This window comes from Macrotis lagotis, chromosome 2 (genome assembly GCF_037893015.1).
Source record: "Macrotis lagotis isolate mMagLag1 chromosome 2, bilby.v1.9.chrom.fasta, whole genome shotgun sequence".
Lineage (NCBI taxonomy): Eukaryota > Metazoa > Chordata > Mammalia > Peramelemorphia > Peramelidae > Macrotis > Macrotis lagotis.
The window spans coordinates 336,235,937-336,242,277 of NC_133659.1; the positions used below are offsets into that span (position 1 = coordinate 336,235,937).

General features: G+C 45.9%; 1 long non-coding RNA gene across 1 annotated transcript; it reads left to right on the forward strand.

The window, feature by feature from the left end:
• The first annotated feature begins 488 nt into the window (after positions 1–488).
• Positions 489–3,775, forward strand: LOC141511813 (uncharacterized). The gene is made up of 2 exons (XR_012475419.1): positions 489–698; positions 2,795–3,775. It is a non-coding gene; the product is annotated as an uncharacterized LOC141511813 (long non-coding RNA).
• Positions 3,776–6,341: the final 2,566 nt, after the last annotated feature.

The window sequence follows — 6,341 nt, forward strand, 5'->3', positions numbered from 1 at the left end:
TACTTCTGGATAAATCTCTATATCCCTTGAAAAGCAACTTCAAACCTGGGAGCTGAGGTGGTGACCAAGATCTCTTATAAGGACCTAATTTTTTGCATGTTGCTCCCAGCTGGCACCCCTCTTCGTGGGGATGTGAGCTGCTTGAGGGCAGGGACCGTGTTCTTCTTTCTGCCTGTCTGGTATCCTATTCACTTTTCCCTTCATCTTGTGTTTTCTCCTCTCTGTTTAAGATTGGGCAAGTTGCTCCAGAAGTCTTTCCCACCTCTGACACTCCCATTATAAGGTTCTTCCAGGCTCTGGTTTTCTGTTTTAAGGACCCTCTAGTCCTGACATTCCCTGTTCTAAGCTCCCTCTGGTCTCTGGTTTTCTGTTTCAATGACCCTCCTAGCTTTGTCATTCCATGCTTTAACTTTCTAATTTCCTAAGGGAATATGCCTCCCCTGATCATATTAGAATTTTCTGCATTACTCCTTCTGTCTCTGAGTTAGAGAACGGCCATCCATCCCAGATCTGAGGCGAGAGGCTCTCATGCCGGGCAGAGGAGAGGAAACACACAGAGAGCTACATCAATGGTGCAGCCAATGGAGCAGAGACACTGCACGATGTCTAAGGGACTGTTGCCGCTTCTGAAATATTTGGAACAAATGAGGCACTTGGGCTCCCACATAAGTCAGGGCTCCTGGGGCCTTTCAAGCAAGGTAAGGATGAGATGAATCACACTTAGGCTGAAATGAATTCTTAGCCAGGAAGCAGGTTCACTTTGTCATAAAAGGCAAGCTGTGAATAGATGTACATCCAGAAGGCTGTGGGGCTAAATCTGTCATCTGTTTTATAGAGAGAGAGCCAGAAACAGACCAAGAGAAAGTGAGAGATACAGACACAGAAGTGGTCAAAGGTAGATGGAAACAGAAATGGAGACACAGGTCAAGGAATAATGGAAGGGACAGAAATAATGTAAAAGAAAATCTATTGAATTTGGGGGCTACAATCATCTGCTAGTCTGGGGTGACTTTCCAAGAAGGGGAATAGTAGAGCTTAGGATTGAGGAGGGTTTTAAGACCTCAGACAAGCAAGTCACACTTATTTAGTTGTCAATAGTGAACTACAGAAGGTTTTAGCAGAGGGGTGGCATAATCAGAATAGTGCTTTAGAAAGATTTCCTAGAAAGTGAGAGACAGGAATGTGGAAGCTCTGCTCCCAGTGCTGTAGCCACCAAAAGAAAGGTTTGAGCAAAAAGTGGTGGGAATAGAATGGAGACCTGAGAAGTGCTAGGAAAGCAGAATGAACAGATCACAGAGATCAACAAAGATAAGCCCAAGTCTTCGAGCCCGGGTAACTGGGATGATGGATTCCACAGAAGCAGGAAAATTGAGAGGAGGCTAGAGTTGGAGGGAAGAAGAAGAGTTGAATTTCAGCCCCAGAATGTCAGAATTTTGAGAGAACCTCAACAGTCATTGAGTTGAACATCAATAGAAGTCTAATAGAAGATTTCTGCTAAGGGATCATTCAGTCTCTCCAGGTGGCTCTTCCATCCTCAGTGTCTCCAATTGTTGGGAAGGTTTTCTTAACATTGAATCCAAAATGGTATCTTTGTCACTCCCCCAATTGCCCTCCAAGATCATGGGATCAAAGCTAAGTCCTTCTTCCCATGGCAACCTTCAGATCCTTGAACACAGGTATCAGTGTCCCCATTCCCCATCCTAGGGCTTTGCATGCCCAGTCCCATGATCTCCCTGAACTCCATGGACTCCTTCATCATCCTGGGGACACTCTACCATATCAGCTTCTTTCTTAATCTGTAGTCCCAAGAATAAACCCATTTGTAAGGCACCTACTACAGGTAGGCACTATGTTAAATATGTATAAATAGTACAAGAAAAAAATAAACCATCCCCTTCCCTTCAAAAGCATATACTCTATTGTGAAAGGACAGAAGGTAAATGAGGCAGGTGGAAAAGGGCCTCATGGAGAAGATCTGGATTAAGATGGGGTTTGAAAGAAGATAGAAATTCTATTAAAAAGGGGAACATTCTAGAGGTTGTGGCAACCTTTGTAGAGAAAAAGAGAATGTTGAGATTATAATGCAATGGCACCCGAATGCAGGTATCCAGGGAGCAGGGGGTCCTGGGGACTAAAGCTCTGGGAAGGGACCCAGAGATCCAGACTGGAGGGGGGATTATAGAACTGGGGTATTCACTGAAGTCGAAGCTATGAATTATATTGTTCAGGGAGTGAGTAAATGGAAGGGAGAGAAGAGAATAGAGACCAGAACAGAACAATGAGAAAGACCCACATTTAAGGGATGAGGAGGAGACACCTAGGGAAACAGAGAAGGCACATTTGGGGAGGTAGGAGAACTATTTGAGTTTGGAGACAGGGAAACCAATGAAGGAAAACACATCAAAAAAGGGAGTCAGTGGGTTAGGGGCATCTCTAGGATCAGGCTACAAGGAAGTCAAAAGGGACAGAGAAAAAGTCCACTGGATTTGACTCTAAGGACATGGTTGGAGAAGATGGTACCAATGGAGGAGGGGACAAAACTAGCTTCTGTGTTTCAGGGCAGTGAGCTCTTTGACCCCAGACTCATTCAAGTCAAGGTTCAATGCCCCCTGGAAGGGATGGGTAGTGTACAGGAGATAATGGTTTGGGTGTGGGTTCAACTGGATATCTTTTGAGGTCATTTCCAACCTGGAGACTCTATAATTCAAACTATGCCTAGATCCCATCTAACCTTCGCTCTCCTTTCCCTCCACAGTCTTCCATCTACTATTAGTTCTTTCTCTGCTTCTCCCAGGGTCTACAAGCTACCCTCCAGGCAGACCATTAGCCCCGTCCAAGATGACTGCATTTGATGGACATCCACAGAGGCCCTTGAGGAGGTAACAGAAGGGCCCAGTGGCCACATGTTTCAGGGCTGGGAGAGGGGATCTTTATGGAATCACAGGATTGGAGATCAAGATCTAGAAGACACGAGGAAACAGCAGGTCCAACTGCTTCTTTTTGCACAGACAAGTCTGTTGACATTCCTTGGACATGGAGGTATCTGGGCCAGAATTCAAACCCAGGTCTTCCCCTCTCCTGGTGCATCATTCTGTCAACTGTGCCTCGAGGGACAGATTAGACTTCAGCAGCCCCAGAGCTCTCTTGCTGCCTGATGCTGCATCCTATAACCCCAGATGTGGCAGATAGTTCCCCATTGCTGGGCTCCACTTGGAAGTGACACGGCTCACAAATATTCCTCCAGCTGTTTCACGGGGAAACGGACCTTTGGCTGTTGCCAAAGGAGGAACATTTTGTGCTCTGGGAGTGAGCTGCTGTCAGGGGAAAGGATGAGAACCACAGCAGACCAGGCCAGCAGGAGCCTAGTGAGGTCAGTGGGGCCTCACGCTAAGGGAGCTTGCAGGGCTGGTGCCCTCTGGGACCCTCAGGCCTTCAGGCCTCAAACCCTAATGCTTACCAGACCTTCCAGGGCTTGATGTGGTCTTTGCCTTTTGGAAGTTGTTTTCTCTCTGTTCTCTAGCATCTGACATTTGAGAAGATGCTGTCCAGACTTGGAGAAGTGTGGCAGCCTCTGTTGGGGGAGATAGAAGGGCCTGGATAGATGTGGGGTCTTTAGACCCTCCACTTGGGTGATCCCGACCAAGTCATTGATGTCTCTGAGCCTCACCTTTCTTTTCTTTAAATTGGGGAGAATCTTACCTACCTTTTTTTTTTCCTTCAGGAACTGGTAGTGGGGTCAAAATTCCAATGAATGAGCAGAGGTGTTGAATGATCATTGAGTTTCACACTCGTGTGAGCATACTCCCACACACAGGCACAAGATGAGGGGTCCTGCCTCCAGTAAATCCAAAGGAGGAGATGGGGAACCACCAAGATCTTGGCAGGCTGTAGAATGTTATGGAAATGGCAGGGATCCCTGGGTCCATCAGATGAGAGCTGCAGGCTGCACATCTGGAGAGAAGGAAAATTATTCTTATAATTAGGTGTAGGGGAAAGAAACTAGCTCGTAGGGTAAGGAGGCTTGGGACCTTGTCTCAGCTCTGATCTTTGCTCTCTGACTTACCTTAGACAACTCATTTAACCCTTTAATTCAGTTTCCTCATCTTTAAAGTCCGAGGATTGGATGAGATCAACAAATCTTTACTGAGTGTCTATAATTTATCAGGTGAGGTAGTATTACCTAATGGATAGAGAGCCTTGCAGTTAGGAAGAGCTGGGTTCGAGTCCCACCTCTGACATATCTTGGTTGCATAATTCAGATAAATCATTTAACCTCATTGGGCCTCAGGTAGCCCTGAGACTTTCAGTTCCCAGACAGTTATAGAGTGAATTTCCTTGTTACCATGCATGGAGGACACCTTGGAGAAAAGGCTGCTAAAGGGATATTCTTAAGCACCTGTCTGACCTCATACCCACCTGCTTCTGAATCCTCATTGGCTCACTATTACCTCTGGAATCAAACTCAAAGTTCTTTGGCATTTTGACTTAAAAGCATGGATAGAATGGGTCTGCATCCAGTCCATGACCTGTGCACGCCTGTGATTTGACCCCAACTGGCCTTTCCTAGCTTAGTTTCATCTTCTTCCTCTTCATATGCCATAGTTGTCCACCACACCTGAAATTCCTTTCTTCCTCCCCCTTGCCTCTTGGACTGTCCAGCTCCATTCAAGGCTCAGCACTGGCCCTCAGTCCTCTACAAGGACCTGGTCCTGATCCCCTCTTAGCTTAGTATCTGATCTCAACTACTTTGAATGAACTTTGTCCATTATTTCTCTCTAATTTACGTGTAAATGTTGCTTCACTCAGTGGTCTATAAATTCTTTGAGAGCAAGGACTCTTCCATTTTTGTCTTTGTAGCTCCATCGTTCTAGCAAGTGTCTGCATACAGTAGGTGCCTAATAAATGTCTACTGAGTCAAAATGAGGTGAGAAGGGATATCAGAAACAGGAGAGAGGCTCCCTCTGACCTCAGATATGGGTACTCTCAACCTCGTTCTAGCTTGGATTACCCCAATACTGAGCACATCTTTGTACTCCATAGAAGGCACTTAATAAATGTCTGTCAATTGGTTGATAGGAATTCAGGGTCCCCTCCAGGCTATGATGAGACCTGGAGGTTAAGTCAGTGGGAGATTTTTACATGAGAGGGATAGGATCTCATTAACTTGGGAGACTTGCAGGAGAGATAGTTTCTCCACTAATACAGGAAAGTAGCTTCTCTTCATATAGTCTCTGAGAGGTTCCCAAGGCCCTGGGAAGTTATGTGATCCACCTGGGGCACACAGCTAAGATGTGCCAGAGATGTCTTCCCAATTTTCTATCCATTAGGACCCGTTGCCTCCTGTAAGTAAAAAGAATGATCAAGGAAAAACCCACAATTTTTCTAGGACTTTAAAGATGTCCAAGTATTTCAGACCCATCCATCCTTCAGTCCTTAGAATAGTCCTTTGAAGCAGGCTAAAAGGGGGTGATTTTCTATAGTCCTCCCCCAAATTGGAGGGAATAAGCATTTGTTAAATACCTACAGTGTTCTTAGAATGGCCGCATTGGATCTTCAGTGGCCACTGTCATGTCATTTTCCCAGGGTTGAATCACAGAGTCGGTAACTGCCTCTGTCTCCAGAGGGAATGATCTGGGAGGGAAATGAGAGATTTCATGGCAGAGAGAAGCTGCATTTCAAGAGCCGGGGGGATGAATCAGCTCTAAATACTTCATCTCAGTTCCCCACTCTCTATTAGATGCAAACTAAAAATCATCTCCATGAAATAGGCCACACTTCTGGTTTGTGCAATCAATTGCTGAGCCTGTGGAGAGCAGTTTCCCAGACTCTCCTAAGTATTCTTTCCCCTACAGCCCATTGCCTTCCCATGGAAGAATCGGGGAACCATGGGGCCACCTGATCAGATCCCCCCTCAATAGTATCTCCCCAAACTGATCATTCAGGCTGGCCATTAATGGCGGGGGGACCTTCACCTCTGGAGAAGAGAGCTCATTCCACTTGGGGACAGCTCTGATTGAACCTCTTTTCTCAGGTTCTAAATCTAATTCTCTGCCCCTCAAGACTCCTCTCTTTTCCATGAGAAAGATTCTCAAAGTCATGAAAAGTGGTTAAACCAACCAAGAATCCCAGCATCCTGGGTCCAGAGATAGAGGCCACTCAATCATCACTAAGAGATGAGAAAACTGATCCTAAGGAATCCATGGAGTTACAGTGGTAGCAGGTGACAGAACCCGTCCAAATCTGACCTTTTCTAGGTAAAATATCCCCAGACCTGATCCAATCCCGATTAAAAGTTCATTTCCCATAAACTCAAAGCCTCTCCTCTTTTCCCCTTCCCTCTT